Below are 27,117 nucleotides of genomic sequence, written 5' to 3'. Positions count from 1 at the left end.
TTTGTCCTCAATCAACGAATCACCTTAAGGAATACAGTAAACCCGCTGACAGGAGATTCGCGAGTGTTTTGATGGACTTACCTCCCGTACCAGACGGGGGATGAACCGTTGAAGTCGACTCGGGCCACGACTCCTATGTCATGTACGAACCCGAGGGGCCGAGACGATATAGTAATCATCGTCCTTCCCTGCACACAGTTTATATAAATTTTTTTTTAATAATAATACCCTTCCGTAGGGTTAAAAAAAATAAAATAATAAAGTCCAATTGTCCAGAATAAAGTCCAAATAAAAAGTCCAAAAATTACAAAAATTATGAAAAATAAAGCCTATTTACAAATCCTAAAAAAAAAATTATGTCTTTTTTTTTTCTTCTCTTTTAGCTTTTAGCTTTTAGCTTTTTGTTCCCAAGTCCTTAGTATTCCACTTCGAACATGTAAATCAAAGACACAAAAAGAAACGTAAAAAGGAACAAATAATAGTAAAAAAAATAATAAAAACCTAAAAATTCTACCTAAGCACAAATCCACGTCGGCGACGCCAAAATGATTAATGTTTTTGATTGTGATTGTAGTAAATAGGATTCGTTTCAGACTTGTGAAGGAAATGGAATTTTTAGATTTAATAAAATTATATAGAAAATTATTAACAATGGGTGCGAGAGGTAACCAAGACACTAGATTCCACTATTATGTAAAATTGAATGATAAATATTTCAAAACTCTATTCAATTTTTAAGTCCTCTTTTATCTTTAATTCACTATCAATCATACAAATTCTCAAACATTATTTGTAAACCTTAAGCATAGATTATCAAGAGATTAAACCAAGCATAACCTATCAAACTGAATAACAAATAATTAAGACAATCATTCAAACAATTTAAAACTCTGCAAAAGCAGCGATTAGGTGAATTATATAATTAAATGAAATAGTTACCCATTTATGTTGCGTGAATAGCTTCCTCCATTGCCTTGGTTACGAGGAAATTAGCTCATCATAGTATAAATGCTCTCAAAATAATTTATTATGGCTCAAAAATGGTTTACAAATGATGAGAAGAAGAGAAAATGGTGTAAACAGCTAATGTGCGACCCACAGGAAGCGTCACAAAAGAACGATACATATGAAATGTTGTAGTCTTGGGAAACTACGACCCACACTCCACTGTCGCTGTCACTGTTGAAGAACGACAGTCTCTTACAGTCTATTGTTCTTCGTGTTCATCTTCATGCAGCAGCAGAAACAGAGTTTTGTTAAACTCTGATTTCGTCTTCTCTAGCTCTCCCTAGCTCCCAAAACTCTCGACACCCTCTCTAGTAGACCCAAAGATCCTATTTATACCCAACAACAGCTCCAAATCTCGCAAATAACTCCAATATAATTCTTCATTATGCGGGCAGTGAATAACAATATTTTCCGAATATTTTCTTACCAAACTTGGAATTTCTTGCGTAAACTTCCTCCCTCCACGCTCCAAATCGATTCTTCACGACCCAAAGTGATGCTCGAGCCATTCCACATCATCAGAACACGTCCATAACTCTCCATGACGCGTGATTATAATCCTCGAGTGCATGCTTGCCCTGTTTTGAACTCGAGAATCAAAACACGTATTCCAGCCAAATTTGATCGAAACCACCACCCAAACTTTGTTCCCTATGCAAAATCACATCTTTCTGCCAATTTTCAGCGATTGAATCGCACTCTAACCCATTCATTTTGACAATCAAAATTCTTCCAGTTGAAAACTTCATTTCCCGCCAAAAACACAAATTCAAATTGTTGAAGAAGGTGCCCCTTATCCAGAGTGCTGGGGTGCGAATATCAATTGGGGTGGAAATAGTAACTTTTCTGGGTTCCTCCAGGACATTTCTGGGACGCTTCCGGTGCATTTCTGGGGTGCCTACGGTACATTTCTCCGGGGTGTAAAACACTGCTTTTTGAGCCCATTTCGCCGCAAGGACTTATTTCTCTAAAATTTCCTACAAGAACAAAAAATAACACAATAAGTACTTAATCGAGTCTAACAATACAGAACATTGAGAACAAAATAAACACATAAATTTAAAGTGGGTTGTAGTAATGAGGTTCAAACTCTCGGACTTGTGAAGATTAAATTTAAAGATTTAATAAAATTATATACAAAATTATTAACAATGGGTGCGATAGGTAACCAAGACACTAGATTCCACTATTATGCAAAATTGAATGATAAATATTTCAAAACTCTATTCAATTCTTAAGTCCTCTTTTATCTTTAATTCACTATCAATCATACACATTCTCAAACATTATTTGTAAATCTTAAGTATAGATTATCAAGAGATTAAACCAAGCATAACCTATCAAACTGAATAACAAATAATTAAGACAATCATTCAAACAATTTAAAACTCTGCAAAAGCAGCGATTAGGTGAATTATATAATTAAATGAAATAGTTACCCATTTATGTTGCGTGAATAGCTTCCTCCATTGCCTTGGTTACGAGGGAATTAGCTCATCATAGTATAAATGCTCTCAAAATAATTTATTATAGCTCAAAAATGGTTTACAAATGATGAGAAGAAGAGAAAATGGTGTAAACAACTAATGTGCGACCCACAGGAAGCGTCACACAAGAACGATACATATGAAATGCTGTAGTCTTTGGGAAACTACGACCCAAACTCCACTGTCGCTGTCACTGTTGAAGAACGACAGTCTTTTACAGTCTATTGTTCTTCGTGTTCATCTTCATGCAGCAGCAGAAACAGAGTTTTGTTAAACTCTGATTTCGTCTTCTCTAGCTCTCCCTAGCTCCCAAAACTCTCGACACCCTCTCTAGTAGACCCAAAGAACCTATTTATACCCAACAACAGCTCCAAATCTCGCCAATAACTCCAATATAATTCTTCATTATGCAGGCAGTGAATAACAATGTTTTCCGAATATTTTCTTACCAAACTTGGAATTTCTTGCGTAAACTTCCTCCCTCCACGCTCAAAATCGATTCTTCACGACCCAAAGTGATGCTCGAGCCATTCCACATCATCAGAACACGTCCATAACTCTCCATGACGCGTGATTATCATCCTCCAGTGCATGCTTGCCCTGTTTTGAACTCGAGAATCAAAACACGTATTCCAGCCAATTTTGATCGAAACCACCACCCAAACTTTGTTCCCTATGCAAAATCACATCTTTCTGCCAATTTTCAGCGATTGAATCGCACTCTAACCCATTCATTTTGACAATCAAAATTCTTCCAGTTGAAAACTTCATTTCCCGCCAAAAACACAAATTCAAATTGTTGAAGATGGTGCCCCTTATCCAGAGTGCTGGGGTGCGAATATCAATTGGGGTGGAAATAGTAATTTTTCTGGGTTCCTTCGGGACATTTTTGGGACGCTTCCGGTGCATTTCTGGGGTGCCTACGGTACATTTCTCCGGGGTGTAAAACACTGCTTTTTGAGCCCATTTCGCCGCAAGGGCTTATTTCTCTAAAATTTCCTACAAGAACACAAAATAACACAATAAGTACTTAATCGAGTCTAACAATACAGAACATTGAGAACAAAATAGACACATAAATGCGTCTATCACAACGCATGCGAGGTTGACCGAGCTATGCTCTAACAAGAAGGTACCGTGGTGGCGAAGGCTCCGACGTGGGCAATAGTTTTCCTGTAACTCTACGCGTCCAGCGCGAAGGCTGCTTTACTTCGACAAGGTATCTCTATAGGGGATATATTACTTTTTCTTATTGCCTCATGAATGGATTTCTCACTCCGAGGATCCGAGTATTGACATGTGCGCAATTATGTCTTGCCTTGTCTCATCGTCAATCTTGACGGAGGGTGTCTATTCTAACCCAATTTGTACCCAATCAAAAATTGACTTTCTCTTAGCAAAAAGTTTCTTTCATTGATTACTAAGGTTCATAATACCTTTGATGAGGGACAAAACATGGTGTGCTATTGCCCGTTCCCTTCTTATCATGAGTGATCACCATTCTCTTACGGGTAGTACTTTTTTAGGTACATTGCATTCCAAGGGTGTTGTAGTACTTCACCTTTGAGGGTCCTTAGGTAGTATGACCCTTTTCCAGCGATATCGTGTATGATATAGGGCCCGTCCCACGTCGGAGCTAGCTTGCCCCACTCCTTCTTTCTTTGATATGGTGGTATCTGACATAATACGTATTCTTCGACCATAAAGTTTCTAGGGATGACCCGTTTGTTGTATTCGTGAGCTAGCCTTCGTTGATAGTTTACCATCTTCTGCAAAGCCACTTACCGCCTTTCTTCAAGATCATCGAGCTTTCCTAACATTAGGTCCGTTGTTAGGTTCTTCTCCCATGCCTCCGTTTTTGTTGTGGGAAGTATTATCTCTGTTGGAGTTTCTCCTGTGGAAGCCCTTCTTGTAGTTCGGTAGGCCCACATGACATTGTGCAGTTGTTCGCACCATCTTTTCTTGTATGCTCCTAGATTTTTCTTCAAGTTCATCGTTATTGTCTTATTAGTCGCCTCCGCTTGTCCATTGCTCTTAGGGTATATAGGAGTGGACTTGTTTTTCTGAATGTTGAAAGTATCGAACAACATATCTATGTTCTTTCCTTGCAACTGCTTGCCATTGTCAGAGACTATAGCGGTTGGTATCCCGAACCTGCATATGATTTGTTCAAATAAGAATTTAAAGACATTTATGTCCCTAATCCTTGCCAAAGCCTTTGCTTCCACCCACTTGGTGAAGTAATCTGTATCCACAATAAGGTATCTTCTCTTTGAGGTTTCCTCTATCAAGGGTCCGACAATATCAACCCCCCACTTGACAAATGGACAAGGGATGATGACTGAGTTGAGCTTCGTTGCTAGTGCTTTAATTTTCCTGGCAAAGCATTGGCATCTCTCACAGCGCTTAGCCACGTTTTTTGAATCTTCGTCCATGCTTAGCCAGTAATATCCTTGTATTTTGGCTTTGACCGCCAAGGACCTTCTTCCGCTGTGATTGCCGGCATCTCCGCTGTGTATATCATGGAGTATCCTTCTGCCCTCAGTTCGTGAGAGGCACCGCAACAGGGGTCCAAGAAATGACCTCCTATACAGTATCCCATCTCGTAGGATGTACATTGCTTCTTTCGATTCGATCTTCCGAGCTTCCTTGACATATGATGGTAAGGTACCTTTGTCAAGGTATTGGTGAATTGGAATCCTCCAATCATCTTCCGCTTCGTCCTCGATGTCTTCGTTGTTTTCGTCCGACATAGGTTGATCTTTGTCAGATCCTTCGACTTCGTTATCCGGCTCTTCTTCGTCCGCTTTTCCTTTTTCAGCTTCTCTCATGGCTCGAGTTTGAACAACCATAGCCTCCTCGACTCCTGAGATTGGTCCTTCTATAGAAGGCTCATATATCCTTCCAATTTTCACGGAGGTGGTATTTCTATCCCTTAGAATCGATGATATGAATGCTAAGGCATATGCGTGTCTGTTATATTTTCGACAGACATGTCTGAACGTAACGTTGTTAATTTTTGACGCATGCTCTTGTGCTAGCTTTAGGTACGAACATAGTACCATATCCAAAGTTTGATATTTGAGCTCGATTTGTCTAATGACTAACTGTGAATCACTAGTCAAACGAACATCTGACAAGCCTAGCTCCCGTGCCAAGCGCAGACCATGTATGACCGCCTCATATTCTGTGATGTTATTAGTGTACTGTTGGAATTCTAACCTGAACGCATAGATGAGTCGGTCTCCGGTAGGGGTTGTTATTACAATCTCTATGCCTGCGCCTTCTCCATTAGAGGATCCATTTACGAATATCTCCTACCTTCGTGAATTCTGAGGTTCCAAGAGGTCTTCTGGTTCTTGCTTGTCTTCCTCCATTTCTGTGATGTCATCTATCTCCTCTTCGTCATTGAGAGGTAGGTCCGCTAGGAATTATGCTAAGATTTGTGATTTCTCAGCCTTCCTAGTTTCGAAGATTATGTGGAACTGTTTGACCATGGCATTCCATTTTGCACCCTTCCGACTTTTTTTGTGCTGTCGAGGATTTGACTTATTTGAGCCTTTGTGAAGACTTAGATGGTATGTGCATCGAAATATATCCTTAGTTTATGTGTTTCCACTACTAAGGCATATATGAGCTGCTCCACCTTGGTATAATTACGCTTCGCTGAACTGAGTGTTTTGTTGATGTAGTATATGGGCTTCTCTCCTTGTCCTTGTTCTCGTACCAATACTGCGCTCACAACGTAGCTTGTTGCTGCTAAGTACAAGGTGAGAATTTCACCTGGCTCCGACTTCTATAGGATAGGTACCGCAGTCAAATATTCCTTGATTTTTTGGAAGGCTTGCTCGCACTCCGTGGTCGACATGAACCTGCTTCTCTTCCTTAGTGTATCAAAAAATGCTTTGCATTTGTCTGACAATCTTGCTAAGAATCTTCCCATGGAAGCTAAGATTCCATTTAGCTTTTGTACTCCTTTTAGCGTCTGTGGAGATGGCATTTCCATTATTGTTCGGACCCTTTCGGGATCCACTTTTATTCCTCGCTTAGTTACCAAGTATCCTAGGAATTTTCCTGAGGTTACTCCGAACGTGCATTTATCCGGGTTTACCTTCATGTGAAAACTTCTCATGGCTTCGAATGTTTACCTTAGGTCTGATAGATGGTGTTTCGCTTCTTTGCTCTTGACAAGCATATCGTCCACGTAGACTTCCAGTATCTTGCCTATCCATGGTTTAAAGATTTTGTCTACCAATCGCTGGTATGTTTCCCCCGCGTTTTTTAGTCCAAAAGGCATCCTTGTATAGCAATACAAGTCTCGTGGGGTAAATAACGCAGTATGCTCCTAGTCTTCTTCTGCAAGGGCGACTTGGTTGTAACCTGAGTATCCATCCATGAAGGATAGCCTCTGGTGACCTTCAGTTGCATTGACTAGTTGGTCAATGTTTGGCAGCGGGTAGCTGTCTTTGGTGCAGGCTTTGTTGAGATTGATAAAGTCGATGCAAATGCGTACACCTCCGTTCTTCTTGGGTACGATCACCATGTTGGATATCCACGTGGATACTTGACTTCTCGTATGAATCCTGCGGTTAGTAGCTTTTGTAACTCCTTTTCCACCGCTTCATGGTAGATGTACGCCACCTTACGGATGCACTGCTTGAATGGTGGTCTTTCTGGTTTGAGCCGAAGGTGGTGGGAGACCAAATTCGGGTCAATTCTAGGCATGTCTTCCATTGACCACGCAAAGACATCTGCGTAGTCCCTCAGTAGCCTTTGTAGCTGCATCTCCTCTTCCTCTTCAAGTAAAGTTCCGATGTTGACCATCTTTGGTTCCACCTCCGTTCCGATGTTGATTTTCTTTGTTGGTTCCACCGGTGATAAGGTTTGTTTCTGAGGACGTTGAGGAGTGCTTTTCTGTAATTGTCATTTGGCAGAGACGTTTGCCCCTGGAGTGGCATAGGTGCTTGTCTCCGGAACTGAGGTGGCTTCGGGTACTGAGAAGGCTCCGTCCTTCACTTCTTTAGTGTTTGCCTTTCGTATTTTACTTTCGTGTTGCTGGGCGGCAGCTATTTCTTCGTTGAGTCTGACCTCTGCTAGATTTCATAGCCTTGCGTCTTTCTGGTCACCCTTGATTTCCATTTCACCCATGGGTGTAGAGAATCGAATGTACTGATGATATGTCGAAGTTGTTCCTCGTAATCTATGGACCCATAGCCTTCCCGTGATTACATTGTAGGGCGAAGGTGCCTCCACCAGACATAACCTTGTATTTTTTACTAAGGGTCCTGCACGTACCTGCAAGACGATTTCTCCTTTTTTCCTAGAGACTGCTCCATTGAAACCGTATATTGTGCAAGTGAAAGAGTCCATCTGATCTACTGTCAAACCCATACGTAGGTAGGGTTCGTAAAATATTACATTTAACGAGCTGCCCCCGTCAACGAGGACCTTCGTGACGTTCCATCCATGTATTGTAAGAGTGATCACAAGTGGATCATTGTGCATCTCGACCTCCTGATTGACGTCTTTTGTTGAGAATGTTAATGGCGTGGCCATCCATTCTTCCCAAGTTCTAGTAGGTGGTCCGCTTAGCTTGAACACTTCGTGGGCTTCTAGCTTTCTCCTGTTTCGAGCTAACTCGAGGATGTGTTCGAGTAGATCCTCCTGACCTCCACTGGAGAAGGTAATCATGTTGATGTACTTGCCGTCCTGAGGTAGTTCTGCCCTTTTCTTGGGGTCTACCTCAATATCAGCTGGTTGTATCTGCACGTACTCCATGAACTTTCCTTCGTCTATGAATATCTGGATCGTGTTCCTTAGGTGATAGCATGTATCAGTTGTATGCCCATAGTACTGGTGGTACTCGCAGTATTCCTTAGCCTCCTTTGTTTTATCTGGTTGCTTTCCCCTAGTGTTAGGGTAGGGAAAGCCTGGCTTCGCTCCTTCTTTGCTTAAGATGTGGGAGAATGTGGTGTTTAGCTTTGTGTAGATCTTATCTACGTACTCGTGTCTTTCTTTTCCGCTACCTTTGCATCTACGTATTTTGATCTTTTATCTCGAGAGCTGGTTTTGCCCCCAGTCTCGTTTTGCCTTTTAGGTATATCCGGAATTGGTTCCAGAGAGTTGGTTCGTTGTGGACATGTTGTTGTCTTTGCTTGTGCCCTAGGGTTGTCCTTCTGGATTTCTTCGAATATGATGTAGCGGTCTTGGACAACCCTGAGCTCTCCTTCAAAATCAAGGGCTCGGTTGTAAAGCTCCACGAATATGGATGAGGTTCTGTCAAGCCCATACTTATAGCAATTAATGCTAATTTCTGGATTGACTTTCCCTATTGCTTGGCATGTTTCTTCCACCTGTTTGTGTATTGCATCAATGTCTCCCGGGGTCCGATAGCTAATGCAAATAGCCTATCTAACCCTGCCTTTGTTAACTTGTTGTACATGTATGTCTCCAAGAAAACCGTAGATAATTGCTCAAAGGAGTCAATTGAGTTTGCTGGTAAATTGTCATACCATGCCAATGTTGATCCCGTCAAGATTGCCGGGAAGTAATTGCAAAGTACTACCTCATCTCTTTCCCAATGGGCAAGGACATGAGTGTAGTACCGTAGGTGGGCTGCGGGATCGGATGTACCGTTGTATGCTTGAAATGTAGGCACAGGGCATTTCGGAGGGATGGGTTCCCTCAAAATGCGAAAATACAACGAAGATGTTGTTGCTTCTTGTAGTACCTCTTCTAGTCTTGCGCCTGTGTGGCCTGTTTTTAGTCCTTGTATCTCCTTCCACAATTTTTCCATTTGCTCCATAACCATGCTCACGTTGTGAGCATCTTTAGAAAATGTTTCGTCGTAGTAGGACTGGGAGGGCTTGTATGTTGGATCCGTCTCATCTGGATCACGACGTGTTCTTCTGGATCCCCTTGCTAGGTTAGCCTTTGATGGGTTGAGATCCACCCTTCGTCTTCTTGAGAAAGCTCTGTTTTCACGCCTCTTTAGCGGAGGGTGAGTTTGGGAACCTTCGATTTGCACGTCTAGCATGTCTTTTAGGTTCTGGTTTTCCTGAGCCATCACGTGTATTACATCCTCATGCTCCTTGTTTCGTAGTAGCAAAGCTGCTACTTGTGCTGCTATTTGTTATTCGTTGTGGATTCCACCATCCTTCGGAGTGTTGTCGGCCGGATCCTCAGAGTTAGCCATTCCTTCTTCTATGAACGGTGCGTCTGGATCTATCTGGATTGGAGTTAGGTTTTCCAATCCTCGTCCTGTAGGAACTAAGGTTCTGGGTAACCCTGTGTTGGCCGCAGGTGGCTACGTGATATTGGGATGCTCTGGGAATGGCATGTCGTAAAGTGGTTGAGCTTCCGATGTTTGCCCCATCCCTTCGGCAGGAACAAGTGGTTTGTTAGCAATTGTCCTTCGTGCTATTTCACTTTGCCCATCCTCTGCTTTCGTTCGTTGATTTGCTTGAGATGGCTTTTGAGATCTTCCTCGTGTGACTGCTGGTCGTGAGCTTGTTGGTACATCACTTGGTTTCTGCATGCCTTCGGTTTTGCTATCCTGTAGTCACAGAAAAAACAACAAAAATTTGCTACTTGGGTGTCTTCGTCGAAAGTGGCAATTAATGCTCTGACACAGAAGACGGCTAAGCATCTTTTAAGAAAAATGACTGAAAAGACGTTTGGAAAGACAGGTATTAAATTTTTATGACACCCTTGGAAGAAACAACCTTAAGCGTTGAAAACCAATAGAAAAAAGGGTCAGATCTTCCCAAAAAACATGGTTATTAAATGCTTTAGAAGATTTTTTCCCTTAAACTTTTACTGAGATTCCTATGCAGTCTGAGGTACTCAGATCTAAAGGATGCTTTGTCGGAAAAGGCTGGTTTTAGTACAAAATAAAAGTTTTAGCGTTTTTTTTTTGTTTTTCTTTTTGAAAAGTTTTGTAGATCTGTGAGATTGCTAGTCTTTAGAGGCTATGAACTCAAATAACTTGCGAAAACAACGGACGAACCCATCACTAGAAAGTGAGATTCATCACTGTTGAGCTCAGATATCTTCGTTTAAAGAAGATGCATAAGTAAAATAAATGACGGAATATAAAAACTCAAGCTGGTGAGAAAAACGTTCTAGCGCCAAACTGGGACTACTCATTTTCCCGTAGTCTACGTAATGTGTACAGCTCGGAGAATCAGATACTAAGTAGTATTGATGCCTCTGTTGAAATGATAATGATAAGTAGTAAAGGGTACTCAACATCGCAATAAAAACTAAGAATACGAAGATAATATAAAAGCTGCTAAGTTATCATGAGACACAAGAGATTACGTGGTTCGACTTTCATCTACGTCCACGGGGTAATGAGTGATTGTTTTGTGTTAAGTTATGGTGGTTACAAAGATCTTAAATGCTTCCTAAAGTAATAGAGAGAACCCAAGTTGAACTAAATACTTAAGTTCTAAACATTAAAGAGGTATAAGCTTAAGACTAGATCTTCTCTCCTAGATATTGAATGCCTCTAGTTTGTTGGTGAGGCTTGGTATTTATAGCCCCTTCTACTCCCAGTATATCTTTGCTGCCTCTGGGTCCATCGTTTCCTGATATACCTTTAGTACAGATGGTACCTTCGTTCGCCGCGTGCTCTCTTCAGTCGAACTCTGCCACCTCAGCTGACCCACGCTCCTTTGGGAACTCCCCAGCCTCAGTACATATTGTACCTTTGTTCACCGCCAACCTCTGCCAATCTTGTTCTGCCACATTATCTCTCTCCACGTGCCTTGATTATGCGTGTAGATAAGAGATTTGTGCATTTAATGCTGATTAGATATGTCATCTACCTCTGTCCCTTCGCGAACTGCTCTTCCATAGACTAGGCTTTTACTTCTTTCATCTTAGCCGTCGAGACATCCTTTCTTGGGGCGAGATAAAGTAGATTTACGAAGGTATCCTCTGTCACTTGGATTCCTCTGTATAGCGAGGGCTACACAGTTATCTTGTATGCGACCACTGAGATCCAGACACGTGCTCCGCGGAATATTGGTATTCACAGAAATAGAGTCTTGCAGAGGAAACGTCTATCTTGGTAGAATAGGATTTGCAAATTAGGGTTCACTTGGAAAAAACCCTAATTTTCTCTCTTGTTTTCGTCTGACTCCTTTAGACACTCTGGATAGGCTTGGAAGGTGTGAATCTATCTTGTGGGGTTAGCACCTTGTATGACGAAAACTCGTTCAACCCCTTACACTAATTAAACACTCCTTTTCGAGCGAAAATACCTATCTTTGAAACCAAGGGTATTTTCATCAAAAGCTAATATGAGCATGATTTTTCTTACATGAAAGACTTCGTGAGACTCCTTAGGCACAGTCATGGCTTGAGAGAGAAAGAGTGAGGGAGGCGCATGTCTTGTCTTGGTTTTGAAAATTGTGAACTCAAACTTCCATGTTTGAGCTAAACTCCCTTTTATTTTCTCTGACATTCTGTTTTTCTGGATTCCGTTTCAATCCCATTCTTCTTCGAACATTTATAGAACTCAATATTCATGTGTATGAGGCCTTTGGAATGAGTATATGAGAGCTTGGTCTGTCTCTGGCTATATTAAGGCTTTCTTCTTTGAAAATACTCAAAATTGCAATATAAGGATATTTTGGTTAAAATCCCTTATGAGCTCATTTTTGTTGAAGAGTAATGTGCTAAAAGGGATTGAGATAGGCTTAGAGAACCGTCCAGTAGAATGGGAGAGGCTCGGTCCCTTCTCTTTTAGAATAAATCCGTTTTTCACCAAATTCTTGAAATTAGGGTTATTTTCGTCAAAACCCTAATGCTCTTCGGCTTTGATCCTCTGAAAAAATTCCGAGAGAATAAATCACGTCCCACTGTCCTAGGAGAGCATTCCCACTCCCATGAAAAGGGCTTGTCCATGGTTTGGAGAAATTTTTAGAAGAAAGAAAAACCTCAGTTTCCTTATTTGATCCAAATTCCTCTAATTTCCTCTTTTAGCTCCAACTCCTTTTCCTTTTGCTTCAAGGCTTCCTTTTTGAAGTTAAATTGAAAAGAGAAGAGATATTCTGACGTGCCTTAATGTTTGGAAACCGATCCCCTCCTCCCACTAATTTTATTGCCACTAAAATTTCATATTTTGGCTGTGACATGCATATACGCATGCATAACTTGTTTACGTGAATAATTCTCCTACGTTCTTCTCTTGTATTGTCTAATATCTTTTGCATAGAAAAGAAATCAACCTTCTTTTTGTTTTGTTCTCATCTCAAAACAAAAATGACAGTAGGAGCAACATGGGTGATTCCGCAACGAGCAATGAAGCCGCCATCAATAAAGAGATCCCTAATTTCGTTGACGAGTTTTATCGCTTTAATAAATTGATTTATAGTTACCCTAGCCACCATGTAAGTTATGATCTCGTTTTCTTAGTGAATGTGTGCTTCTCCATTCATGGCTATGAGAACACTTTGAGAAGTATGCCCATGTTCCTCGTTCGCTGAAGGCCAGTGATCCTCTAGTAGCTAGAATTTGTCGTTGGTGTAATAGATATATGATTCAACAACTGTCTGCATTGATGGATGACGAGAAATCTGTCACTTTTCCTTGGACACGGATTCCTGAGGGTGTAGCTCAGCTGCAGTCCTTTTCCTTAATGAATGATGTTGTTCTACTCCCTCTTGATTATGATTATTTGTCCGAAGAAGAGGCTACATACACATTTAGTTGTAAGCCTGGTCATGTTTTGAGTTTGAGTTTGAATAGTATTGGTGAACTCTCGGTGCAAGTTTATAAAATAGATAAGACAACTCGTCAAATAAACTTCGACCATGGCGTCCCTGTTCGTAAAGGACCAACTTCCATAGCGAGAGTACGACGTGAAATTTGCATTGTAATTGGACTCCTGAGAGAATTTCCTTTGCCTGAGCTCAAAGAACTTTTCACATATCACCCAAGGCTCAACAATATTAGAAAGAGCAACTGATAAGAGTACAAAACGTTTTGCAGGGGATTCCGGCGGATGATGTAGTTTTTGCAGTTCATGGAGAAAGCCTTAAGCGCGCGTCTCCTAACTCCGAACAAGTAAGTATCAAGTAATTTGGTTAATCTCAGTGGTAGCATAACCTTTCATAATACTAATGATTTTGTGTCCAGGTTGGCCGTTCCGTTCGTACTCTAAGTGAAGTAAGTTCTCAGTAACACAAAATTGAGGTTAACAGAATTGTGAATGAACTTGAGCTTGTTGATGGTGGTACCTCTCCTTCATCAAGCGTTAATACTACACCGGTAAGTTTTAATTATTATAATTACTCATTTAATGTCCATGCATATTTGTTTAACCACCACATGCATAGGTTTAGTCGTTGTTGGCTAGAATTCCAGAAACAAACTTCAGAATTGAGACATCTGAGGAGAATTGTCACAGATTCTTCATACATATTCGGATTTGAGCACCGACCCCTACTTTTTAGGAAAAAGAATAATCAATCCAATGCAAAAATAAAGACTTGATTTCGAGCTCGTTAGGTCAGTCTAAACCCTGTGTACATTTGGTTTCAGGAATTCCACATAGAATTTCAGAAACTTTTCAGATTGTGTCTACTTCGGTGTTGGGGACACATATCCTAGCTAGTTTGTCCATTTGAGGCGTACTTTTGATATATTGTTGGGAAGACCCAGGAGAATATATTTTATTCAGGAAGGATCACCAAATTGTTTATGGATTACCACGGGCTTTCATTTCTTAGTGATGCAGTGTACAATAATCCGACTCCCAAGAGGAATCCTTGGATTCTTGACATAACCCAATACGGTGGAAACGACCCTTAGAGTATCATGAACATATTATACATCTTTAAATAAGTATTAGTCGTGATTTTGGCTTCCATAGGCCAGAGACATGCCCGTCCTTTGTTTTTACGTTTATACCCTTTGTTGGTAAAAAAACGTATTTTATTGATTCTTCATGAAAGGGTGACACCCGAACGAACCCATGAGAATTATTATAGACATGATCTGGACTTCTTGAGAAAAAAACAAGTATATGACTTTAGGCATGAGGGTAGGCTTCTTCTTTTGTTCATGAGGCCTGACATGTCCTTAACTGACCAAAACCCCAACCGTGCGTCACATATATCTTCAATTTTATGTCTTCTTGATATAAATAATTCCTTGTGCTGCGGGATCATACCTTAGGCACTTATTAAGAAATGATTATTGATAATGGGGCGGATGATATTTTCCTAAACAACGAATCGAGTGTGCAACAGTCCCTGATTATTAGTAATCCCGAATCACAAAGAGGTGAGGCGGAGCATAAGGGCATAGTTGGTTATCCTATTGCTGGTGATGACTTCATGGGATATTTTACCCTTCTGAAACCGAATGAGACATTGGTGGGGGATTTTGGCGTCTCTACCAAATATGTCGAGCTGTACCGGTTGATTCGGCAAAGATATGGTCATATTGCTACAATGGAGATAATAACTTATGATGCTCATCCACGATCGAAATAGTTAACGACTTGTTGGAGATCATTGATGCAATAAGGGACTTGACTCTGAACAACATCCCTTCTGGTTACTTCATAGATCTTGAAAAGCTTGTGACCACTTGTGGAAATCTTCGCCTAGAGGAGAAACTGGTAGCCGAGGAGGTGGAGCGTGCAAAACAAACGACCCGAGATGCAGAAGTCAAAGTGTAGGAGATGAACAGGAAGAAAGAAATATTTTCCTGAAGAGAAAAGCTCGTTTTGGATGGTTTCCTTTAGATTGATTTATTTGAGGATAAGTTTTACGAATAGCGGTAATTTTAGGTAAATTTTGAACTTTTGATATGATACTTTGCTAAATACTTGAGCGCGATGAGATTTGCACACAGTTTATTGAATGAGTAAGTGAATTTTTTGAAAGAAAATCTAACCACTAACTTGGATGCTAAGGCAAAAGAATTAACGAAAACAGATCCTACTAGATAAGTCGTAGACACGTATCCTGAGTCTGAATCCTATCCAGTCCCCAACGGGGAGTTTTCCTTCATCCATGGAGTTTGCTAAGCCTCATCTTCTAAGATAACGACTTGGTTATTCCCAGAAGAAAGACTCACCACATATCTGACTGCTTACAGTAGCGATGTAAGTTGTAGATGGTGGATTTTCGACAAAGGCTAAAATCGTAAACTCATAATTATACGAAGATCTGATCCAGCAACCAGACGTGAGTATCGAGACACGGGTCTCTCATTGAATTCTCAATGAAGAGTACTTTCTCTCAGAGTAGATGTAGATATGTAGTCTCACGACTGGACAACGGCATATCTCATGAATACTGAATACTTTCAGTGACTATTTCTATATAGTATCACGAGATGGACGGCTCCTAGACAGCTTGCTCTGCTAGTATAGAGCGATAACGTCTTCAGGAACAAACAACGAGTTTACCCTGACTATATAAAGGATATGACTTACCGACAAGCTCATATCAGGATAATTAATGCTCCTAGACATCTTGCTCTGCTAGTATAGAGCCACAAATTTAATTGTTCCTAATTACAATTGCTCTTATTCCATGGTCGAATCCACGACTGGTCCCATGGAATGGCAATAACAATTGCTCCTATTCCTTGGTCGAATCCACGACTGGTCCCATGGAATGGCAATAACAATTGCTCTTATTCCTTGGTCGAATCCAAGACTGGTCCCATGGAATGGCAATAAAAATTGTTCTGATTCTATGATCGAATCCACGACTTGATCTCATAGAATAACAATAACTATATTATCTCATTACTCCGATTTCATGATCGAATCCACAACTGGTCTCATAAATGGTAATAGATAAATCTTAATTACTCAGATTCTATGGTCGAATCTACGATCCCATGGAATGGTAATGCTCACTTTATTATTCTGAATTCGTAGTCGAATCCTCAACTGATCTTATGAATTAATAATAAACATCTTATTACTCAGTTTTGTGAATTATTCTCCACCGAATTCCACAATTAGTAATAAACAATCAACAACTGGGCGTCTGAACTACCTTTAAGTAAGCCCCGATTCAAATGGTGAAGGTGTATTCAACGACGATACACTAACAGTCACCGCACGAACGAGTATTTCAAAAATACAACGAAACGATGAACCTATGCAAAATAGAGAAGAAAATAATAAATAATTAAAAATATTGACCAGGGTGCTGGGAGCATGGACACATGAACGAACGACCGACCGTGTCGTGTTCAATCTCACGCCAGTTTTATATTTTTAATGCATTTTTATTATTTTCCATGATTTGATGAAAATTCTCTCATTTTATCAAATCTCCTTCGTCTCGAGGAAACTCCTCGGTTTCATGGTACTTCCATAAATCCATAAAAAATAATATAAAATTAAGGAAAGGAGTGTGGCGCATGACCATTGGCCAACCGGCCATGCCTTGGTCCCAACCGGCCCCACACCCCACGGTTCCTTATTATTTTATTATTATTGTTATTATTTCTCTAATTTCATGAAAAAAATCCTTGATTTCATGGTATTTTTGCACAAATCATCAAATAATAATAAAATAAAATAAATTATGAAAACTTGTGGGACCGGGCCTTGGCTGGCTGGCCGTGCCCTAGCCGGTCCCATACGCCCCTTTGTTTTATTATTTTATTATTAGTTTTCCTTGAATTCATCAAATTCCTTGATTTCATGGTATTTCTCTCAAATTAGGAAAAATTCCCTCAATTCATCAAAAATACATGAAAAATACTCAAAAATTAGGGAAACTCGTGGGACTGGCCCAAGCCGGCCGGCCATGCCTTCTACGGTCCCACACGCCCTTGTTTTTATTATTTTAATATTTTTGCTTCCTTGAACTCATGAAAACTCCTTCAATTCATGGAAACTCCCTAAATTCATCAAATTTCTCAAAATTCATGAATTTTTCATAAAATCATCAAAATATTATAAAATTAAGGAAAAGACACCACGGGACCGTGGTCACGACCGGCCGACTATGCCTTGACCACGGCGGTCCCACGCCTCCTCATTCCTTATTTTACAATTATTTCTCATCATCTCTTGGTGTTTTCCTCAGTTTCGTCGAAACCCTAATTTTGGCATATTTTCTCGAATGGATGCTCAATTGCACGCCAGAAAATATCAAAATTCTCAGGACTGAGACGCGGACGCCTTGGGGACACGAGCATGCTATCTTAACCGACCAAGATTGACTCTTTGGCCCATGGAAGCCGGTCCCATCAATTTTCACAATTTTGACCTAATTTGCACAATTGCTCGTATTAGGTCCAAAACTCTCCCAAACACTTTGGATTTTCATGAAGTGATCGTCAGGCGGTCACGGGACAACCCAGGGCCGGTTTCATGACTCCATGGTCGGTCCCTCGCCTCGTCATAATTAATTAGGTTTTCTCACCTAAGGCTCAGAAGAACATTTTTGAATAAATGATTAAGCCAGCATTTAATCATTCTTCCACCAATAAATCGTCAACTCTTCAGGAGTTCTTCGTATTTGCTCACGTGAGCATATGTACACTGCATGGTTGATCCACGGTCCCATGTAGTCGCTCCCTCCTTCGTCCCATGGTTGAAATTCTGACGAACCACGAATTGATCATCAATTGATCAAATTAGGGTTTCTGAATCCAAGGATCATCATTCCAGATTCTAACCTTAATAATTTTACGACGACCTCACGGTCATTAATTTTATCAATTATGCTCGGTTCAACGACCAGTATTCTAATTAATATTTTTGGTACGCTGCCAATAATCCATCAGATGAGCAACACATGCTCAGACGATCAAATATTCAACAATTCATCACATGAGCAACACTTGCTCAATATTGGTTCAACAATCAATATTCAATGATCCATCGAATGAGAAATACTTGCTCACTTCATCGTAAGAACTATACCTCTGTCTCATGACATGTTCAATTTATGAGTTTCAGAACATCATGTTCAACTCAACGACTACACGGACTCATCGTCCCATCAAACCACGAGACGTCAATCGTGTCACTTGGGGGATATCACTTAGGGTTTTGGTCTGGCGGTCTACGACACGTATGTTTAAACACACGATAGAATGTGAGCAAGTCGTGCAATCAGTTGAAGAAATTCACGAGGTAGTGGGTGGAAAATTGACCAAGTCTCCACACGTTGAGCAATTGGTTTCAAACACGATCTCCACTTCCCCACTCCTTGATTCCATCAACTGTCACACTTCATGAAATCATGGTGTATAAAATTCCAGCAATATAAATAAGTCTCTGAATCATGATTGAATCATCAGCATCAACAGTATCATCAATCTCACGTCTCATCGACAACACAAGATCATCAACTCATCAATTGAGCAACTACTCTAAATTGAGCAATTTCAATCATTCGGAGCTTATCATATTCAGAATTCATACACACACAATCTTTGATTACCATTGATTCCACACATTTCCCATCTTCCCTCCTACAGATCAACCCATCCTCTCTTGTGACCGAATTTACTCTGGAACGGTCATTGTCTTGATTTAGGCCGGAGTACTACAGATTGATCTCTCGAATCTAAAGCACCCCCTTTGCAGTGGTGCATCTGTGTGAGGTTTAACATTTCGCTCGGTTCGAGGAGTCTCCTCCGTACGGTCGTCTCCTCAATTCCTTAAAAACCAGCAAATTGTTTTTCCCCATCTACAGATTGGCGACCACAGTGGGAGATCATTCTCTCGGTTGCAATCTCAATTCTCACAAGGATGGACGGTCTCAGGTCTACCAATCTGGGTTCAAAATACGATCCTAATATCGCAAGCTCTAGTGGTACCTCTAACGCCACTCCTTCGAGGTAACCTGCTACTACTACTGTTCCAAGCACTGGTGCTCCAGTGATCACCCCTGCAAATGACAGCACTTGCGCCATCAACAATCTACTCTTCGTTGATCTCCTGAAGAAACCAGAGGAAATCAACCTGCCATTGTTGATCTCATGAAGGTTCAGATTGACGTGGATGCAACACAGAAAGAGTTGTGTACTTATCCCAAAACTCTCACAGAAAAGCTTGCGTCTGAACGAACTCAACCTCCGCGCGAGAAAGGAAAAGTTAAAGAAACATATTCAACTGCTGATCCTGAAATCTCTCCAATCCATGTTGTACATGATGAAGAATCCCGCAAAGCTGCAAATGACTCTCCAGCAATGGAACCTACAAGTTTCATCAATCACTCGTGAAGACCTGGAGCACTCTTTTGAAGATCGAGGAAAAGACAAGACACCATCTGTCCATCTTCGTCAACCTTCATACCCCGCTGCCATACGGAGGATTCCTTTCCCAAAAGGTTATACCGCTCCAACATTCATTCTTTATGATGGAACGTGCAATACTCAAAAAAACATTTCTCGGTTTCGGGCGAACACGAGCACAACCATGTCGTCCGTCTGAAGAAATTTTCGAAGTCTCTGAGGCAGAGCATACACCTGTTACAACGCACCGGGAAGTATCACCGATTGGGGAGAGATGATTAATGCTTTCTACAGAAAATACTTCTTCGTGTCAGAGCAAGTCACTCTCTCTGATCTAGAAAAGATGCTTCAAAGGAGCGATGAACATCACAATGATTATGTGAAAAGATTCAGAGCACAGGCCCTGGACTGTCATGATCCAAGCGTCACAGAGAAACAACTGGGAGACTTCTGTATCAACAACATGATACCAGTTTACAGAGATTTGTTGGAAAATCTACGTTTCCATACCTTCTCAGAGCTTCATGAAGCGGCGACTACTGCACCCGCTTTACCGGAAAGAACAAAAGCTACAAAAGGATGAAGAACCGCGCTCGAGGTAGCAGACGTCTGATCAACAAGCAGTACAACCTCCAGCCTTCCACAAACGTTGTTGCAGAAGGGAGCAAACGAAAATTCGAACCGCCGTGCAAGCATACCTCAGCTCCTTCAAAAACACAAAGGAAGGATAACCAAGATGCACAAACCTCGACCTAGCATCAACAAACGGGAAGTGATCGGACAGACTCAAACCTCCCTGAAGTGATCGAGTTACCGGAAGTTTGGGTGCAATATGATACAATCAACTTGATGTTCATCAAACAGAGCCAACTGAAGCAAGATGGAGAACCCCAGGTACTGTTATCTTCATGCATCAATCATCCAACAAGTAACTGCAATATTTTGAAGCACATCTTCAAAGAGAAGGTTAATCTACACAAGATTCAATTGGGGACTGAAGGATTACACAGATCCTCTCCCAATCAATACCTCGACTCTCTGAACAACCTGTCAAAGAGGCAGTTCAGTCCTTGGTCGAATGTGAATTGCTCTATCTGTCGAAGGCACAAAGGAGAGACATGTTCACAGCACTGAACCACATCGTGTCAAGAAGTTCATTCCGGAAATACTTATTGAGCCTCCACATATCAAGAGATGTTCGACTGGGGACTTCTTTCCACAATCGAAGAAACAAATTTGGAAGAACGTTGATCGATGCCGGCACCGCCATCAACATCATTCCACTGAAAACCTCAGAGCCGCAGGCATCAGTCGACAAGAAGCTACTCATGCTCCCATCTCAATCAGATACCTTGAAGGAGCGCTTGGAATACTTATAGATACATCACTCTCAAAGTGAACATATGTTCGACACTGGACAGAAACCAAGTTTCACATAATCAGGAAGATCCAGGATATGATATGTCCTTCATACGAGCGTGGATCCACGCTAAAAAGATGGGTACTTACAAAGCGCCTTTGGTTACACGTCTCTCCAACGAAGAAAGTTCTGATCCGGAAGATTTGACGGACATTCCATCATCAGAGTACTTGGAGGAATTTCAAACTTTGACGAGGTTGAAGAAAGAACCTGCAAAAGATGCATATACATCCATCAAGAGGTTCCGCACTCAGGCAAGTCTCATCCCACGTCTATGTCATTTATTTTCTCACATGCTATCCTATCATGGGGACTCAATTCTGCTAACAACTCTGCAAGACGTTATGAATGGTAGCTTCACCACATTAGTATTTTACCAAGTGGTTGAATCTGACGCTCCTACGAATCAAGCACTGAAACATTCATTACCGAGATGATGTCCAAACATGGCAAAAAACACTTTGGGTGTTTCTCCTGCAAGTCCATGTGTTCCGTAAAATCAGAAAGCTCTGATGTCTGCACAAGTGTCGAATCCCACTACCGCAACGAAAGGGATGATGAATCAATGGAAGATACTCCAGGGTCGAGATGATCAAACATTCGATGCTTAAGGAATATATGCTTCAACGCTCAAGCATCTAAGAAGCCATCAAATTGTACTCCCAATCAAAGAGTACAGCTTCAGCACAAATATCTCGACGATGACACATTGATTCAACACCATCACATCAAAGTGTAACTAAACGATAAGTCTTCATTATCCCATGATAAGACTTCTGAAGCATATGCAACATCATTCGTACATGGATGACACTAACTCCTTCAATATACACTGGGCAAATTGAGGTGATTTCGTGAAACTTCATCAACGGGTTTTCGCTACATCACAAGTCCCTGCATGATTGAGGAACTTTCTCTCTTCACCAATCACATCCAGTATGAAAACTCTTGATGCCATCTACCGCAACAATGTCGACTCACTGACAAAGCCAGTTCGTGGTAAAGTTATGCTTTCAAGAGAATTCAGGTTGAACTCTCAGTACACCTTCATCTTACGGACGCTCAACTCATCAACTAGTTCGTGAATGTAAAAGACTCACTGGATGGAGGAGCAAAGATTATATCTATAATCATGGTTCTAGCCTTTTTCGGTCTTTGGAGCAATTTCAACCATGGCATCAGCATCAAATAATCTCTAAAGGAACACCATCCATGATCTCAGCATCGACAAGGATCTCTGGAGCGTAATCATTCATGGTCTCAGCACCAACAACGGTCTCAGGAGCAACATCCTCAGGGCTTCATCAACTAATCATTCTCTTAAGTGTTACACATGAAGCAGACTTCTCCAAGAACTAATGATTCATATCAAGATGTGTAGACATGATAACATGCTCACATGAAAGTCTTCCCAAAGCTGGCACGATTGGTGGGCATAATACAAAGTCTCCTCTAAGATGTTCTCATCGCCTCTACAAATGAGATACGACATGCTCCGGGCCATGGGTTTACAGAAACGTACCAAAGGGTGAGGAATGGGACAATACTTCCTCAACGAAATATGTTCGTCTATGTTTCTTATACAACATAACAAAAGGGCGCATCAATCGGACATACGAGCTGAAAGATATGGCCTTTAACGTCAGGTCTACGAAATCTGAAAAATTTGTACGGGATTACAAATTGCAAATGCGCACGCTTCGTTGGATGACCTCTACAAATCCAAATTGAGTGATTATTTTCTCATGTGATAACTCAGACTCTTATCTTCGGAAGTTGGGGTCAAGCATCGAATTCTGACCTTGTATGAGGTCCCTACAGCTTCTAGAGCGTACAACATGTAAGCAACAATTCTTAGACGGTATTCATGACTTCCACAGTCGATCGTGTCCACCAGGTCTCTTCGCTAAGTCCATCAAGGTACATCCAACTTCGACCACCTAGGTCTTCACATCAATTTTTCTACCTGGGTCCTCTATCTAGGTCTCAACAGAAGAAGGGGAAACGAAAGGGAGAGACTTAACAAAATACTGGGGACTGACGGTCCACTTGTCAAGACGATCGATTTCACAATCCAAAACCGATCAAGAAATCAAGACCAGAATAAAACCTCACATCTCTCAGAAGTCCAAGGTTCAAGATATCATGGAAAGAAAACTAAAGAAAGTCAGCAAAATAAGATTTCTGCTTTTCTTCATCCATCTTCTTCAACATGGAATCACTGGTGGTGAAAGAAGTGTCACCTTCCACCGCTTTCCTTATAGCATCAATCTTTTGACGAAGCCACTTCAAATTGAAGCCAAGTTCTTCAGCTTTCTTCAAGTTGTACTCCAATCAAAGAGTACATCCCGGGTGACAGTATTTCCAGTTGTGATGCGGATATCATTTATAACACGCAATATGGCTTCTAGTTGCCTCGTCAAGAAATAACTATGCTCCAGATCCTTGGTAACGACGATGTGCCCATACATCTTCTACGGTTTCTCGTACAAGCCTGCATATCCAGTGGGAACGCTGAATCCGCCAACTAGTTCATGATACGGGAGTGAAGCATCGAACGGAGGATCAAAAGAAACTCCTGCACTTGGATATTCATGCACCACTATACGGTTCTCAACTACTGGAGAAGCCTCCAGGGCAACAGTTTCTTCAGTATTCTCTACTGGTGTTTCGGTTTCTTCTATCACTGAAGCAGCAACAATCTGAGTTTCCAAGACTTCAATTAAAACCTTCTCATGGCCTTGAAGTGCAGATATGGTTGTCTCTTCATCAATAATTCCAGGGAAGTTTGAGTTATCCTCATTGGTTTCAATATCCTCAACTTCGGTATTTGGCACCTAATACGAAGATTACATGAGGTTAGAGTCATTTAAGCTTGAAACCAAATGTGATCATAAAATACATCATACAAGCAATCCAACATTATCAATATTAATCATTATACACTCAAGGCACGAGCAAATAGCATGAAAGTCATGAAAATACGTTTTACGGTAACCTCGTCTGAAGAAACTGTACTCTGCCATGTACTAAAAGACGAACTGGGAGAAATATACGAGGAATATGCAGATGGGTTATATACCATTCTCTTCGTATGGATGTCCTCTACAACATATCCAAATTTCATGACAATCCGATGAACGATCAAAGAGATGTGGCTAAAACATGGAGCAACATGTCATCTGAAAAAGTTCTGAAGGTCTCATGGAAGTTCACTATTTCGCCTTTTTCAGACTCTAAACATGCTCAAACTTCAAAGAGATTCTCTTCTAAAGCTTGGAAATTTCCTGGCCTTGAAGATACATATGCAAACCGCGAAAATCCGACTTCGGACGAAGATACTACAGCGTTTCTAGTAAAATCTGAAGTCTGAAATTTTCCGGTGACGTATTTCGGCAAAGTTATCCATAAATTCACATGGATTTTCATTCATTCACGAATCAGCGATATCATAATTCTTTGAAGAAATTACAGGAGATATACTTACTAAGGGAGTCTCTAAATCATTTGAAGGCTCGACGATGCCAGAATCTCCGTTGACAACACCGCTATCTCCATTCGGTTCGGGATTTCGGGAATTCTCCATATTCCCATCTCCCAAAGAAGAGTTCTCTTCATCAACATGATTCTTATCTACAATGACTTATTCCTGGATTCATCAACAAAAATTATTATTATTTCATTCAAGGAGATGTCGCGATCACTTGCATGAAAGAGATATTTACATCGACTTCTTCATCAGTACTGGATTCCTGAATTGTTCGCCTGGGAACAAGTTGAAGACCGTCAATCGATGGAGAAAAGGTCTGAAAAGAAATAAAAAAACCTTGGTCTCGTGATCCTAATTGCACGGGTAGGAAAAAGTCATGACACAAGGAGCGTTAACAACTCACCAAAGAAACGGCTGGGGACTGCACGTCATTTGCTAACATCCTGTAGTCCTTACTTCTGGGTGCTTCGCCCCGAAGACTTTCTTCCATTTCCGAGGAGTCTACATTGATCTGAAACCTCACTATATGATCATCCTGTGGTATAGTTGATGAAATAACCAGGAGCACAACTCAGTATGAAGGATCTCTCACCATCACTCATAGGTCTCAGAAGTACCATTTCTTGAAGTTACACCCGCGGAGATGTCATCCCTGGAAACATCGTCTTTGAAAGTGTCATCATGGGAGTCAGTCATTCTTGCAAAGTGGCTGTGACAGATGCATAACATTCAGCGCATCATTTACACAAAGCGCAGGATTCAGCAAAACAACGAATCATGGAATAAAGATGCTCACATCAGCGTCTGCAAAAATGGTAACTTTCAAGTCTTACCTGTTTACGATTGCACTAACAGTAATGATTTAATACTTCAAATCTTGCTCGTTCCTTCAAACCTGCTAAGATGAGCAAAATTCTGACATGATTTTCACAAAACCGTGAACAACCCACGTAAATTTTACAATGTGAACATTCACTGGTTTCTCAAAATCTGGACAGACGTCCATTCTACGATTGTGAAAACTCACATATAGACATTCTTTCACTATGTATGGTTGTCTACTTTCAACAATTGTTCAAAATCAAAACATTGATTTTACAAAATATATTTTAACGTGAAACTCAAGTGAATTTGAAAAACATATATATTTTGCTCCTTCACGCGAGAATCCACCTTTGAAACGAGAGTTTATTCCACTTTGTGAGATCTCACATATTTTAAAAATAAAATTTTGCTTTTCGTGAAAGCTCATAGACAATTTTTTATCATTAGACTCAGGTCTATTTCGTTGTTTCTTAAACTAATGAACGAACGAGCGTCTGCGCTAAAACGGATTCCTTTCTTGGGTCCGGCCCGCGAATCCTAACCGACCATGGACTCGTCGTCCAAACCAGTGGATCAACACCAATTTATGCTCATCAAACGATGCTCCAATCATGACATTGAAGCCTTCATCAAGTCTTGGTTTGCTCATGCTCTCTAAATCCGGTAATGTCTCAACTTACGACTAAGTTCAATTACTCGTATTATTATTTATGGCCGGAAAATCACCATTTAATGCTGACTGAGGAACACAGCTTTCCTCAGTAAGCAGGGACTTAATGTAGATGGTGGATTTTCGACAAAGGCTAAAATCGTAAACTCATAATTATACGAAGCTCTGATCCAGCAATCAGATGTGAGTATCGAGACACGGGTCTCTCATCGAATTCTCAACGGAGAGTACTTTCTCTCAGAGTACATGTAGATATGTAGTCTCACGACTGGAAAACGACATATCTCATGAATACTGAATACTTTCAGTGATTATTTCTATGTAGTATCACGAGATGGACGGCTCCTAGACAACTTGCTCTGCTAGTATAGAGCGATAATGTCTTCAGGAACAAACAACGAGTTTACCCTGACTATATAAAGGATATGGCTTACCGACAAGCTCATATCGGGATAATTAATGCTCCTAGACAGCTTGCTCTGCTAGTATAAATCCACAAAGTTAATTATTCCTAATTACAATTTCTCCTATTCCATGGTCGAATCCACGACTGGTCCCATGGAATGGCAATAACAATTGCTCCTATTCCTTGGTCGAATCCACGACTGGTCCCATGGATTGGCAATAATAATTGTTCTGATTCTATGATCGAATCCACGGATTGATCTCATAGAATAACAATAACTATATTATCTCATTACTCCGATTTCATGATCGAATTCACAACTGGTCTCATAAATGGTAATAGATAAATCTTAATTACTTCGATTCTATGGTCGAATCTACGATCCCATGGAATGGTAATGCTCACTTTATTATTCTGAATTCGTAGTCGAATCCTCAGCTGATCTTATGAATTAATAATAAACATCTTATTACTCAGTTTTGTGAATTATTCTCCACCGAATTCCACAATTAGTAATAAACAATCAACAACTGGGGGTCTAGCTACCTCTAAGTAAGCCCCGGTTCAAATTGT

The sequence above is a fragment of the Papaver somniferum genome, chromosome 9, assembly GCF_003573695.1.
Source record: "Papaver somniferum cultivar HN1 chromosome 9, ASM357369v1, whole genome shotgun sequence".
In the NCBI taxonomy this organism is placed as follows: domain Eukaryota; kingdom Viridiplantae; phylum Streptophyta; class Magnoliopsida; order Ranunculales; family Papaveraceae; genus Papaver; species Papaver somniferum.
Note: the sequence above shows the minus strand (reverse complement) of the source record.